A 16,497-nucleotide genomic window follows, 5' to 3' on the forward strand; every position below is an offset into this window, starting at 1 on the left:
CAATGGCAAAGAAGAGGGGGTGAGAAATGGTTGTTGGCTGGAGGCTCAAATTCTAGTTATTTTCATAAATGTGCTAATGGAAGGAGAAGGAAAATGCATATTTCAATGCTGGAGGTGAATGGTCAAGAAGTGGTTAAGTCTGATAGTCTTAGAGATCACATTACGGAGTACTACAAAAAAATGTTTGGGAGTGAAAATGTGGCTGACATGCATTTGGACAGGGATCTTTGGCCGAGTTATTAGCAAATTCAGCAAGAAGAGAATGAGTTTTTGACTAGACCGTTCTCTCTAGAGGAACTTGATGTGGTGATTAAGGAGATGAAAAATAATACGGCTCCAGGTCCGGATGGTTTTTCAATAGAATTTTTTAAAGCTTTTTGGAATTTGATAAGAGGGGATATCAAAGAAATGTTAGATAGATTATATGATGGGCAGTTGGATCTGTGTAGACTTAATTATGGAGTTATTATTCTGTTACCCAAGGTTAAACCAGCGACTAGTGTCAAACAGTTTAGACTGATTTGCCTTTTAAATGTAATATACAAGATTATTACCAAAACTCTCACTGTTAGGCTCTCAAAAGTGGTTGGCAGGGTGGTGAGTAGTTTTCAAACAGCTTTTATACCTGGAAGAAATATTTTAGAGGGAGTGGTGATCCTGCAGGAGGTGATGCATGAACTTAAGGATACAAAAGCAAGTGGGGTTATCATTAAGCTGGATTTTGAAAAGGCGTATGATAGAGTTAATTGGAATTTTTTAGAGGAAGTTCTTCAAAGGAAAGGGTTTGATACGAAATGGATTCAATGGATGAATAAAGTTGTTAGAGGGGGAAAGGTGTGCATTGATCTGAATGGTGAAAGAGGGAACTATTTTAGAAGCTTCAAAGGACTTAGACAGGGTGATCCTTTGTCTCCACTGTTGTTCAATCTGGTAGCCGATGCCCTCTCTACATTGTTATTGAGAGCCTGTGATGCTGGGATGATTAAGGGGCTTGTACCACACTTAGTTGAAGGAGGGTTAACACATTTACAATATGCTAATGATACTATTCTACTTCTGCAATTTGATTTACAAACTTTGTGAAATGTTAGAGTTATTCTATCTTGCTATGAGGCTATGTCAGGAATGAAGATAAACTTTGAGAAAAGTGAGATTTTCTCAGTAGGTCTATCTGCGGTGGAGATGAATGTTGCAGCAGAGATGTTGGGATGTAAAAATGGAGTTCTTCCAATGAAATATCTAGGAATGCCGGTTAGTTGTAATAAGACATCAAAAGCGCAATTGAGTTATGTCTGTGAGAAATCAGAGAAAAGACTGGGAACTTGGCAATGTGAGTATCTGTCATCAGGGGGAAAATCTGTTTTGATTGATTCTTGTTTGTCTAGCTTACCCATGTACACGATGGGTGTGTATCAATTATATGAAGGCAATTTTCAGAGGTTGGACTCTATTAGAGCTAGATTCTTCTGGGAAGGTACAAGTAAGAAAAGAAAGTATCATATGGTTAAGTGGGAAGCTCTAATCAGGCCAAAATAGTTTGGAGGTCTTGGTTTTATGGATATCAGAGTTATGAATACTTGTTTACTTGGCAAATGGATTGACAAGCTTGAAAGAGGAGATAATAGTTTGTGTTGTAACATCTTGAGAAACAAATATTTGGGCCAAAAGAGTATTTTCCAAGTCAGAAATAGGAAGGGCTCTCAATTCTGGAAATCTTTGTTAGATGTGAGAAAGTGGTTCCAAATGGGAATGTGCATTAGGATAAAATCAGGGATGCAAACAAGATTTTGGCATGATTATTGGTTAGGAGACTGTGCACTAAAAGTAACTTTTCCTAACCTTTTTCATATTGCTGTTCGCCAAGATCTAGAGGTGGTAGAGGCATGGGTGGAAGGTCAGTGGTTTTTAGAGTTTAGAAGGCAGTTGAATGGAATCTTGTGGGAAGAATGGAACAATTTGATGTTGATATTAGATGAAGTTTCTCTGTCAGATGGTAGAGATGAGGTGTTTTGGGCTTTAGAGAGTTCTCAGCGATATTCAGCAAAATCACTTTATAACTTGACGACTTTGGGAGGGGTTCAAGATGGGCAGATGATGCTTATTTGGAAATGTAATATTCCTTTAAAGGTTAAAATTTTCTTATGGATGGCTATACATGATAGAATCCAGTGTGGGGTCCAATTGAAGAAGAAGAAATGGTCTGGGCCAGAGGAATGTTTCAGTTGTGATAAACTTGAAACGTCGGATCATATTTTGTTCCAATGCCCCATTGCTATTTTCTTGTGGTCCTTTTTTCGTGAATGTCTCATGTGGCCATTGTCGCCAACAAGCTGTGCAGTGTTTTTTTAGAGATCTTGACAAAACTTAGAAGGGAAAAATAGCAGGTAACATTGTTTCTATGTGCAGGTGCGTTATGGTCTATCTGGAAGGCGCATAATGATGTGGTGTTTAACAAGAAGACGATGACTTCCCCAGTGGCAATCATTTACAAGACGTTGATGGTGGTGAAGTCCTGGCGTCCGCTTTTGAAGCCCAAGTTGAAGCCTGTGGCGGAAGATTTGATAGATTTACTTGCTTCTAATGCCACTGTGGCAATGTAGTGATGTGGGAGCGCTTGTCGTTTGTCTGCTTTTGTTGGTCCGAATGATGGTGGTTTTAAACTTGATGTTTGGTTTAGATGTGTACTGGTTTATCTTTTGCTGTGTAGTTGGTAGAGTTCTTTGAAGGGTTTAGTGCTTAATATGTAAGCTGGTCTTCCCAGCAGGATCTTGGGCTTTCGTTAAGCTTTCGTTAAAAGCCGGGTGAATGCATTTGATCTAAAAAAACAAGTTACATATCTGCTAGATAAATAATTAAAAAAACAGAGTTCTATATATACGATGAAACCTTTTATATATTTCTTTTTTTGAAGAAAGATGAAAGCATTGATATTGTTTTTACTTTGAAAAGTAGAATTCCAATATTCCAAATTAACAGAGGGGATGAAGAGTTTACGACGAGTGGACCATGCATGCATGTATTGTATCCAGCGCATATATATCGCTGTATCATTCATTCTTACAGCAAAAGCGCATATATATAGCAGTAGTTGCAGCATACAATCTGGCATCCATGTGCTCGAGCACGCAAGCACGTACTCCTAGTACTTACGTATCTACTGATCGACATGCATGCCTACTACGCGTTGCCCGGAAATAAATGTAGATCGCCCAGACGATCAAAAATTGAATTAAGCTTGATCCGATCCCACCCGTCCGGTCGGACAGCATGGATTCGAGTAATTTTCCAACTACAAAACCGGCGCCCCATCTTCGAGGGAGATGCATGCCGAGCAGCTATGTGAGCAATATTGCGGTTCGTTCGTGCCTATAAAAGCCATGGCGCAGGGCCAATCTCCTCACACACAAGCTAGCTAGCAGGACCATGGCATCAGGAAGGATGCTCCTCGGCTTCTGTGCTGTGCTCACTACCACAAACAGGAAATTTGCCGAGTGCCAAAAGATTTTGTGAGTTCATTTCGTCGGGCACTCGACAAAAACGCTTTTTGCCGAGTGTTTCAGAAACCACAATCGGAAAAATAATAGCACTCGGCATACTAATATCTTTGCCGAGTGTTAAAAAAAGACCACTCAGCAAACTAGGAAAAAACACTCGGCAAAACAGAGACACTCGGCAAAACACCACCATGTGGACATCCGTCAGTTAGTGTGCCTGCCGTTAGGAGTTTGTCGAGTGTCCGTTAGCGGCACTCGGCAAAGGAGTAAGTTTGCCGAATGTTTTTCTTTAGCACTAGACAAAGAAATAATTTTGCTGAATATTTTTTTTTTGGTACTCGGCAAATAAATAAGTTTTTTTTCTCTTTTGACCTTAAAACTTTTTATACTCTCCACATACAACATGTGGTACTCCATGTTAAGATTTGGTATATTTCTGGATCTATTTGCTATATTTAATTAATTTATTGAATTTCAAGGAATTTTTTGGTATAAGTCAAATTTGTACTGCAAGTGATTCAAATAATAGAATAAAATGAGTAGAAAAATGATATTCATGTTATTCAGTCCGATGTGAGGTCTTACCCAGGAAATAAAAAGAAATTTCAAACATCTTGTTATGGAAACACGACCACGAACGTGTGGCCGAATGGTTTTTAAATTCTAAAAACAGCAAACGAAGTCTGAAAATCATGAGATTTGTCAAGATCTCATGATATCATACGTGGAGGCTATGGTAAAAAATTGTGCAGGTTTCGCACAATCTGTCACGTACGATGTTTACAAATCGAAGTATCTCATAGGAAGAATCGTAGCGTTGAGAAGGATTCAGTAAGATTTGGAGTCAAAGTGACGGTCGAATTGCGGTTTGACTTCAAAACTTTTTTGTATAGGCAATAGAAAACATAGATTGATTCATGTGTAATTTTTGTAATTTTTTGGATCCATTTCATAATTTTAATTTATTAAGTGCAATTAATTATTAAGTGCAATTATAGCATTTTAATTGATATAGATTGAATTTGATCTATTACCACTTGAAATAATAAGTTTTTTTTCTTTTCTGACATTGAAACTTTTTCTACTCTCCACACATAATATGTGGTACTCCATGTTAAGATTTGGTATATTTCTAGATTTGTTTGCTATATTTAATTAATTTATTGAATTTTAAGGAATTTTTTGGTATAAGTCAAATTTGAACCACAAGTGTTTCAAATAATAGAATAAAATGAGTAGAAAAATGATATTCATGTTACTAAGTCCGGTGTGAGACCTTACCTAGGAAATGAAAAGAAATTTTGAACATCTTCTTCAGGAAACACAACCATGAACGTGTGGCCGAATTGTTTTTAAATTCTAAAAAAGCAAACAAAGTCTGAAAATCATGAGATTTGTCAAGATCTCATGATATCATACGTGGAGGCCGTGGTAAAAAATTGAGAAGGTTTCACATAATCTGTCATGTATGATGTTTACAAACCGAAGTATCTTAGAGGAAGAATCATAGCGTTGAGAAGGATTCGGTAGAATTTGAAGTCAAAGTGACAGTCGAATTGGTCTTTTGATCAAGGAAAAGTTCCCTAGCCTGGTGCAGTTCAGAGGAACTATCGAGCCGGTCTACACGTGGGCCCACTATGCCGCCGTCCCCAACACCCCTGATCGGGATGGCAGGGTATTCACCGACAAGGCGCAGCGTGTCAAGGCCGTGCTTTGGGTAAGTCTTTCACGCACCATATTGCTCAATACGTCACATTGATTGGACATTCTTAAAATAATGACCGAATACATCGCGTCTATATACAGGATTTCTTTAGATGTGAGGAGAGATACGAGGCCAGGGCGGATGTTGTGGCTGACAAAGCCGCCGAGAAACTCGTCAAGGACATGCACTACGAGGTGCACATCCAGGCCGTGATCCAATACCACGCGGAAATTCTTAAAGAGAGGCTCCCTAAAAGGGCGACAAGAACCATGAGCCTAACCCTGGAACAATACCTGATGGTAAATATAGAACATTAATACTTATTTTTTCTAAGATTAATTACGCTTAATTTAATCTTCTTATATGTCATATACTTGATGACATAGGTGCCTCCGTGGTGGTGCGTCTATGATCTGCAGTGCTAGGCCCGGATGGTGGATAGGTGGTGGACCCCGCTTGGGAGGAGAATCACAACACTTGCCGGGAGCGGCATGTGCTGATGCCAGGTGCACCACACCATCAAGGCAACCTCAACCTCTCAGAATACGCGGCTAGATGGGTACACGGATTCTTTTCTTTATTCTAACGCTCAACTCTACATAATTTCTAATCATATTGCTTTTTTTTAGTCGGGGGCACATGGTGGCGAGCCTTGCTCCCAGATCATGACATATGCTTTAGCCCACAAGGGCAAGGTGATGGCCGACGTCACCTACAACCCGGAGGGCCCGCCCTCGGCGTACAACAACGAGTCCGTCCACAGCCGCCTCGATGGATACACATCGATGGCAAGGGCGGTCCATTGCCCAGAGTATGATCCGAGTGCCCATGACCTTGATGGAGAAGTGGTCATGAGGGCGGGAGGAGGCAAGAAGCATGGCCAGTTCTGGATTGGCGATGGCACAATCGACATGGCCAGTACTCCCACTCTCTTCTAGATTCGAGCATGGAGCACTTGTTCTAGCCCGGCGATACGTCCATGGCCGGACTCTACACGGTTCTAGATGAATGCACTCCAGGTTATTTCTATTTTACTCATGGTTCATTGATTTTTACATACTTTTGCATTACATTATAACATTGGAATAAAATATTGTAGGCTCAGCTGGAACAAGAAACGAGGCATCGGGAGGAGCTAGAGGCGAAGATGGAGGCAGAGCAGCAGAGGGCGGAGGCAGAGCGGCTACAGATGTTTGAATAAATGAGGGGTGTTTACTCTGCAATCAGTCAACCTCCACCACCGATGCCAGTCCCTCCTCCTCAACCTGCTCCAAATACTGAGTCAGGCACTGTGAGTCACTTTACAACCTTATAATCACCGTTTCTAGTTTATGCAGAATCAATCTTACAAAGATGACTAGACACTAGAAACTTAGTGACCATACGTGTTGTTCCATCTTATCTCACACATGCAATCTCTTCTCCTTTGTGTAGAATCAATCGGCAGCATCGAATGAGCCTCATGACCCAGCGTGGTCGCAGTGGAACTCGTGGCCTAAGTGACTACTTGTGATTTTATTTGCATTTACATTTGTGGATTACCTATGACTACTTGTGACTATTTGTGGTTGTGAATGAACCTACTAGCTAGTGATTCTTAAGTTTCTTTGCATTTATGTGTTGTCGATATATATATATATATATGAACTGCATCTGATGCTTATTGTGAACTATGTGTGATGCCTGTAATGTTTATTTGAGTGGGGTACGTTATACGTGACCGAACAATAAAAATAGGGTATATATGGTCGCTTTGCCGAGTGTTACACTCGGCAAAGAGGCATTTTGTCGAGTGCTAGAGTAAAAACACTCGATAAAGCGGACACGTGGTAAATTTCTGTGCATTCTGGGACTAAAATGGCTTGTTTGCTGAGTGTCTACCCTATGACACTCAGCAAAGATGTCAACATTTGTATGTTCTGGGCCAGTCTTTGCCGAGTGTCCAGTATTTGACACTCGGCAAAGAAGGCAGGTTTGCCGAGTGCCCAGGATTGGACACTCAGCAAACCAGCCAGGTTTGCCAAGTGTCTGAGAGTTGACACTCGGCAAAGGAGCCAGGTTTGCCGAGTGTTTGGGAGTTGGCACTCGGTAAAGGAGGTAGGTTTGCCGAGTGTCAGGTCCGGCACACTCGGCAAACGCGCCGTGACCGTCTCGGCGCCGTCACGTTACATTTTTTCGTTGAGCGTCGATTTCAGCTATCGGCAAAGTATTTGCCGAGTGTCCGATAGAAAACACTCGGCAAAGAGACGTTTGCCGGCACTATAGATGCCGAATGTTACACTCGGCAAAGCCTTTGCCAAGTGCCTGTGGCACACGGCAAAGCTACTGTTTCCGGTAGTGGCAGATGGCGGTCGCCGTCGCGAACGCGGCAGAGGGCCAGGTGGCTTCGGTCGTCGTGGGCCTGGCGAGGTGCGCCGACTGCACGGGGAAGAACATGAAGGCTGAGGCGGGTTTCAAGGGTAAGCATGCCGCATGCGCCATGCCCATGCGTGTGATACATTTTCATTGGCCAAGTTGTTGAGACCACGGTTTCGTCTACTCTATGTTTACTGACAACCTATGAAAGACACAATAGTATATGTACTAGTATATTGCAACCAAAATTCGTCAGAGTTTTCAAACGCAAATTTTGAATGAATATAAAACTGGACCAGGTAAAATGAATTGATCATGTGTTGTCATTTGTCAGGAGGATCGCTAGTAGCCTAGTAGTAGTAATGTACTTAGTAGTAACAGCCACAGGCCTAAATGAATTAAATATCTGTCTAACCCAAAATTTTAAAACCCTCTTTCCATCTTGAGACAACTTTACTGTGTTTAATTAATTTCATGGTGCTCAGGTCTTTAGGTTGCAATCAAGTGCAAGAACACCAACGGCGAGTACGAGACCAAGGCCGTGAGTGAGCTCCAAAGCACCGGAGCCTTCAGCGTCCCACTCGCTGCCGACCTCCACGGCGCCGACTGCCACGCGCAGCTCCACAGCGCCGCGAACGCGCCTTGCCCCGGGCAGGAGCCGTACGTCCAGGATCGCGCCCATGTCTGGCGGCACCTTCGTCGACATCCCCGGCAAGACGCACTACACGTCCGCGGAGTGCGCGTCCGCGTTTCTCTGCTCCCCGATCAAGAAGCACTTCTTAGACCACTTCCACAAGGCACCCGTGCCAGAGCACAAGCCAGTGCCGAAGTACCACCCCACACCCGAGTACCACCGTCCCACGCCGGAGTACCACCCACCAACGCCGGAATACCACCCACCCACTCCGGTGTACGGGCAGCCAAAGCCAACTCCTATCTACCGTCCTCCCGCTGAGCACTTAATACATCAATTCAATTCCTGTGAAATCAGCATATTTTGCCACGGACGCGCCACAGCTCCAACGGCATGCACCAAGCGTGCGCTAGTTCTTAATAATTTTAGTACTGCATGTGTTATTACTAGTGCGCCCATGGAGAATAAAATGTAGTGAATTAGTTGGGAGGTTGTACTTTGGTGATCGTTGTTTAGCTTTAATTTGCTTAGTAAAAGCGGATTGTGCATCTTGTCTTTTCGTCAGTGGAAGCAGCTTGCGCTCAGTCCTAGGTCGTTTGTTGTGTTTTAAATGTCAATGGATTACAATAATTTTTTTCTACGAACACATGGTTGAGATGTGCTCATGTGTGATGAGTGATTGTCAAGAGATGATCAGACTTTTTTTTCTCTCGAACAGCGCAGGAGAATAGATGATTAGACTTTGGTTGAGTGTTTCTGACTAACCATGGTGGGAGTATGGTGTTGTGCAACATATGTTTATTGGCTTGTAATGGGTGCACATATTGAGCGTTGAGATGGTCGACGACAATAGTGAAGGTCAAGCGAGTTTGTGCCGATGGACCGAGGCGGTGAAGAACGGATGTGGAGGCTCGGACCGAAGGACCGAGGTTCTGGGGGTGGACCGTGCAGTGGACATGTGGCATTTCCTTGTCCACTATCAATGACAAGTGATACATATAAGTTCTGCTCATTGAGATACCTATATGACACATATAAGTTCTCTTTCTTTATTAGATGGTTATAAATAAAAAAGATTCTGCTCATTGAGAATAACAATTTAAACACATCAACCACATGTCGGGAGCCCAAGCAAACAATCACCATGATGATGCCACAGGTAAGTTTTCCTATCGGTATATATTAGGAGGATGAGGAATACCATCAATAGTGGTGGAGATTCCAAAACTAAACAATATGTCATGGGTAGTTAGATTGAGCAATATAAAGGACTACACACAAAAGAGTGGCTTAGGTGGAGAAGTCTTTTTAAAAAATATATATATTTGAGAAAGACCACAAGCGCTTCCAACTAAATAATTATTTGAAAAGACCACAACTGCTTTCAAGATGATATTGACAAATAATTATTTGGGAATGAAGGACAAATGATATTGACAAAACGGCAAGTTAGATTAAGAAAGCCCACGGGTCAATACAACACTACTTTGGCTGGAGCATTGTCGGTTGGCTAGCGTGCATGATTTGTTTATCTGCTCCCATCTAGACTAGAGGTTTGAAGTCTGATATAGAAATCATCAGAATTAGTAGTGTGATATTTGTTTCTTTGGTAGTCAAAAGCATGGTAGAATGGAATGCAAAACCACTAAGATCATAATTTGTAATAGTCATGGATAGATGCGATTGTTAAGTAAAGAAGATGCAATTGGTAAGTTAGGCGAGAATAGAATCAGGATGAAATTAATGCATGTCACCTAAAAGGTGGATTTTCTTGAAGTCAAAGTAAAAAAATTGAAATATGTTATGTCTTCAACACAGAATAAGATATTTTTGGAAAGACCATCCAAGCATAAAGCCAGATTGTTGACAGTGCATTCGTTTCACCATTTTTTTTTGTACAATTCCAGTAGAGAGATATTCATATTTGGTAATTATACTCATAAATTTTTAGTAGTCCTATATGCTAACAAAGAAGCGCACCTGATGAATAATACACAATCCTAAAAGGCCACCGTGAGGCATCATGCGCCAATCTCTGTCGAAAAACTCCAGATCACGGGCACCGTGAAGGACATGGACCAGTGAAAGTGCATCACACGGTGTTCTTTGTTGTCGCCATGCAAGACTGGCACTTGACTATTGCAGCGATGACCTAATATCCTCGGCATTAGCAGCCTTGGATTGGCTGACTATGTATAACCTCTGACCGAGTACTACGCTAGTACCATAATTTCGAGGGCACATGTTACGTGCCCGACAGACTGTGAATACACCTCCAATGCTGGGAACACTATAGCCAGCGCTGGAAATACACACCACTGAACCCTGGCCGTATGGCATGGTGGCCTCGGATTGATGATAGTGACCTAGGAACTAAATCAGAGGTACCATAGTCAACAAATCCAAGGCTGCAAATGACGACAAAAGAGAATCTTAGCCCTCCTATGTTTCTGCATGGCTGATAGAGTGAGGTACCTTTTCATGGGCTCCTTGTCTTTTGCCTTGATCGTCTTTAGTTATCTGCTCCCATCTAAATGAGAGGTTTGAAGTTTGATATAGAACTCATCAAAATTCGAAACTGAACTTTTTTCTCTGGAAGTCAAAAGCAAGGAAGAATGGAATGCAAAGCCACTAAGACCATAATCTATAATAGTCATGAATAGATGCAACGGTTAAGTAAAGAAGATGCAGTTGGCAAGTCCGGCGAGAATAGAATCAGGATGAAATTAATGCATGTCACCTGAAAGGTGGATTTTCTTGAAGTCAAAGTAAAAAAATTGAAATATGTTATGTCTTCAACATAGAATAATATATTTTTTGAAAGACCATCCAAGCATATAGCTAGACTATTGACAGTGTATTTGTTTCACCATTTCTTTGTACAATTCTATTAGCTTAGAGAGATATTCATATTTCGTAAATATACTCATAAACTTTTAGTAGTCTTATATGCTACCAAAGAAGCGCACCTGATGAAGAATACACGATCCTAAAAGGCCACTGTGATGTGCATCATGCGTCAATCTCTGTTTGAAAACTCTAGGATCACCGACAACATGAAGGAGGACATGGACTAGTGAAAGTGCATCACGCGGAGTTCTTTGCAATCTCCATGCAAGACCGGTGCTTGACTATTGCATCTAGACCTAATATCCTCAGCATTTGCAGCCTTGGATTGGCTGATTACGTATAACCTCTGACCGAGTACCTACTCCAGTACCATAATTTTGAGGCCACATGTCACGTGCCCGACAAACTGTGATGGTGTAGGATCGAGAAGGCGGATTAGAGGGGGTGAATAGTCATTTCTAAATTTAATCGCGCTGGCTAACCGAAACAAATGCAGAATTAAAACTATCGGTCTAGACAAGACTACACCCCTCTATCCAAGTTCACAAGCACCTTAAAAAGATCATAATTAGGCAACAAAGGTGTCGGGCTAGCTAGAGCTCACCTAACCAATTCTAGGAGCAAGGTCACACAAACATATGCCGCTAGTACTTCAAGCACGGGGGAGCTCCTACACAACTAGTATGCAAAAGCACAAAGCCTAAGCTCACTAGCAATGCTCAATAACAAGGCAACTAATGCCAAATTAGAGAGCGCAAATTACTTAGCTACACAAACTAAGCAATGTGCCTAACAAGGTTACTAAAACCAAATTAGCCATTCAAAGGAGCTACTTCTATGCTACACAAGCAAGAAGGTAACTAGCAAGCTACTAAAGCTAAACTAGTCACAAGAGCAACTACACAAGCACAATGTATGAAATGTAAATACAAGCTTGTGCTGCGCAGAATGCAAACCACTGAGAAAATGATGAAGACAATGTTGACACGATGATTTTCTCCTGAGGTTCACTTGGTTGCCACCAAGCTATGTCCCCGTTGTGTCCACCCCTCACTTGGTGGTTCGGTGGCTAATTGGCATCACCCGCCAAGCCCGCACGTCGGGCACTGCAAGAACCTACCCCAAAAGTGAGGGTAGCTCAATGACACGCTCAACTAGAGTTGCTCTTCGTGATCCCCGTGGGGTGAGCACAATCCCCCTTACAAATCCTCCTCCGAAGCACCGCACAATCGTCTCGCATGCTTCAACGGAGTCACAAGACACCAAGCTATCTAGGAGGTGGTAACCTCCAAGAGTAACAAGCACCAGCGGCTTGCAACATGATCACCGAGTGCCACTTGATGCAACCTCATGATCAATCGCACTAGAATCGCTCACTCACTCAATTGGATGAACACTATCAAGCTCAAGTTAGTTATAGGGCTCCCAAGCACACCAACACAAGACACCAAGGCTTAAGGGTGCTCAGGAACTAGCCCAAGCCTGAGCTCCACCTCTATTTATAGCCCCCAAGCCAAATAGAGCCATTGGAGCAAAGCTGCTGGTTTCTACGAGGGCACCAGACACGGTAGTGCCCTCCCCAACGGTCGAATTCCAACAGGCCATTGATCACCGGACAGGGGTGGCGGTGCCACCGCCCTAGGGGTGGTGGTGACCACCCAGCCAGCCACCCGAAACACCATGTCTCTAGAAAATTAGGGCGGTGCACCGCCGTCACCATGGCGGTGACCCCTCGCCTTCCCTTGCTCTCTATCAAAAAGAGGCAGTGCCATGACGGTGCACCGGACACCCCATGGCAGTGTCATAGCCCTCCCCATGGTGGTGCCCACCGGTCATGGCGGTGCCCACCGGTCATGGCGGTGCCCTAGCTCTTCTGCTCGCTCTTGGCCTCGGTCTGGTGGGCACCGCCCTAGGTGTGGCGGTGCCACCGGACAGGGAGTGGCGATTCCTGTAAGGGACCATGAAGCCTAAGAGGTGGGGTGAATTAGGCAACTTAAAATTCTACTTCTAACTAAGGCCTCTAATTTCACCTAGTTAAAACCTATGCAAGAAAGTAATCTATCTAAATGTGCAACTACGTTTTTGCTAGGTGTGTTGCTATCTCTACCGCAAAAGTGTTATACAACCTAGGTTCCAATCCTATCAACTAAGCTAGGGAAATAAACCACACAACCAAGGTAGCAATGTAAATGCGGAAGGTAAAGATGAGGTAGAGATGCAAACTCCCGTCGACGACTCTGGTATTTTTACCGAGGTATCGAGAAGTGCTCACGCTTCCCCCTAGTCCTCGTTGGAGCCCCTCACAAGGAATCCCTCGCAAGGGCCAAGCTCTCAGTAGCGTAACTCTGAGGATAGCCCCAACCCTTCCCCACATGCAAGTGGGTCTCCTGTGTGCCTTCTAGCAAGCCTCTCCTGGACCACTCCCCGCTGACTTCACTATCAAGCTTCCGGCTGAAACACCGCGGGCCTTGTTCCCTTCGGTACACGGTGGCGGCTACACCACAAACACAGTTGGTGTGGTCTCACAAGACTACAAGCTCCGCCGAGTACAAGCATGGTGCGCGCAAGCACCTTTAGATGAGAGGTATGCAAACCTCACTAGCAACTAGACCTAAGCCTAGAGCAAGCGCATATGAGAGTGGTCTAACTAACCTAAGTGCTTCGCAAAGCACCTACGCTAATTACCAAGTGATTCTTTAAGCCCTATGCAAGTGGAGAGCACAAATGAGGTGTGGCAACACCCGCCTATCTTCCCTTAGCTCCCTCTTAGTTCAAATGGCTAGTTGGGGTCCTTTTTATAGCCCCCGAGTGGAGAACTAGCCGTTGTGGACGAGATGCACTTTTCTGCGTGGTCACCGGACATGGCGGTGCCAGGGACCGAACATGGTGGTGCCAGCGACATGGGCTAGCCACTAGACACTAACAATCCAACCATTGGGTTGTTGGTCACCACCATGGGGGGGTGGTGCACCACCATAGCATGTCCGGTGCCCCTTGCATGTTTTGGCTGCCCTCTACAAAAATAGGGCGGTGCCACCGTCTTGGTCACCGGACAGTCCAGTGCCCCTGGACTACTCCAACTCGATTTTCACATGTTCAATGCTGTAGAGCTTTTCATTAGCTTTCCAAAAAGTGCAAGATCATCGAAATCAGAGTTCGGAGCTAAAAGTTGTCCAAAGTACGAAAGTGTGTCGCATGCTGAAAAATAGAGCGGTGCCCTGTCCAGTGCACACAATGCTGTACGGTGCCACCCTATCCGGTGCACACAGTGCTGTCCGGTGCCAGCTTTTCAGTGCACACAGTGTTGTCCAGTGCCAGCTGCAGCTTTTCCCTTTGTTCGTTTCTTCGCGTTCCTTCTTCTGTGCTTCTTCATCTTCGCATCTTGGACTCCCAGCTTTACTTCTAGGTTGATCACACATTCTCTAGCGTCTTCCTTTGAGTGTTGATCATATTCTTCATGTTCTAATCTTGGTCCAATCCGTGTTTGCATCCTATTGCACTATAAAATAAACACTTGCAAATACATTAGTCCAACTTGGTCATGTTAATCATCAAACACTAAAATCCGAACTAACTGGGCCGAGGTCCATTTTCCTTACAATCTCCCCCTTTTTGGTGATTGATGACAACACAACCAACGCAAGCAAATAATAATAGATGTGAAAATTTTAAAACTATCTACTTGCTAGAATGCAATGCAAAGGCAAGTTTACTTGATTCTAAAGATATCACTTGTATGAACTTTGGAAACTTATCTTGCCCTTGCAAATGTCTCCAAGTTGCATTATGAACTTAAGCCGCCCCCTAACTCCATAATCCACTATCTCCCTTTCTTGGACCATTCCCAATTAGGGTTCTCCCCTTTGATCTATGTGTTGGGCTTGCTTTTGGTCCTTCAAATTCTCCCCCTTTAGAATCAAACACCGAAAAGGAAGACATTAGTAGCACAAGAGAGGGTCAACTTTTGTGATCCTTTGTATGTGGAGTGGAATAGATCACAAAACTTGACTCTCACATTACATAGACTAAACTCCCTCTAAATATATGCACACATATGGTGGATGGAAAAGTATATGCATAATTGACAAATTAATGCACAAGGGAGTTTAATTTATATAATGCATGGAGAAAGCATATAAATACCAAATTGAAATCAACAAGATAATATCGGTTTAGAAATACCACACGTAGAAACCAATTTGATTGACACCACTTGCAATGGGTGGTGGATTTTTGAAGCATGATGCTTATCTCTGGGGACTCCATTTTCCTTTCTGAAACAACCTCGATTTCCGCGATGGGAAATCCACAGAGTCGAAGTGTAATAAGATTGTGGTAGATCATATTACCCAAATTCCAGTCGAATATCACATTCATACATCGATAATATCAGAGTACAATTAGTGTGGAATTACATAATTTATTATATCGCCGCATTGGCGGAATAAAAAGTAGCATTCATTCAGAACGGCTTGTAGATAAGATCTCCAAACTCGAGCGTAGGCACGAATCCCTCAATCGTCAAACTCTTCGGAGCTATACTCCTCAGCAGAACCTGTATGCCAAAATTTATCAGTACGATTTGTACTGGCCACTCCCAACCCTATGAGCATTGCTTTGTGGAAATTGGATGCAAGTTGGATATAGTCAAAAGGAACCTATAAGGCTGGGGTTTCCTATTTATTAGCATATCAAGTATATAATAATAGTTGGTCAAGGTTTAACACCATTCCCACACCTATTCCACCCATTCCCCTTCTAGAGCCAGGTTTTGATCCTGGGATCGGTATACCACCATCTCCACACCATCACCATACCATAACCATACCATCGCTCAGTCGACAGGCCAACTCCCACTCGGCACTGTCTCAAGGCCCGTAGCCCCTGGCTACGACCGAACACTCACTCACGGGGGAAGAAGAGAAGGACTCATCTCACTATCTAGTTTAAGCGAAACCCAGGAAAGGTCCATAGCCGACAAGTCGGCACATGTATCGATCGATCAACCATACACTCTGTAGAGGTTTTACATAACCACAAGATCCGCCTTCCTCGCTGACCATCGTCAACTGGGCTGATTCCGGCCGCTTGCTAGCCTAGGATAATGCCACCCTACCATTTAGCCCTGGTACACCCCAAGTCTAGTCTGGGGTGGCTGAAACTGTGAGTCATGAGCTGGGTCCACAAGGTCTCCATGAAGTCTCAGAAGGGTGTGGGGGAAATCCTCCGCACCCCATACCTCCCTCACACTATCCGCTATCAACCTAGCAGTAGTGGCAATATCCTACCAAGTAGTCCAGCCGTCCCACACCATATAGGGCGAGTGGTACGTAAGGCTTCCCGGTGAATCTGAGTACTAGTAAGTCCTTAGGGGTGACCAAGCCAGAATGTCTCCATCAGGGTTTCCATTTACCGTGCCACCACAGCACCTCCACCCTGGGCTCCTCCCATCATAGGTT

General features: G+C 43.6%; 1 pseudogene; it reads left to right on the top strand.

Moving 5' to 3' along the window:
* The first annotated feature begins 7,543 nt into the window (after positions 1–7,543).
* LOC136461001 (proline-rich protein 4-like) lies at positions 7,544–8,663 on the top strand (annotated as a pseudogene).
* The last annotated feature ends 7,834 nt before the right edge of the window (positions 8,664–16,497 follow it).

This window comes from Miscanthus floridulus, chromosome 1 (genome assembly GCF_019320115.1).
Source record: "Miscanthus floridulus cultivar M001 chromosome 1, ASM1932011v1, whole genome shotgun sequence".
NCBI classification, from domain to species: Eukaryota; Viridiplantae; Streptophyta; class Magnoliopsida; order Poales; family Poaceae; genus Miscanthus; species Miscanthus floridulus.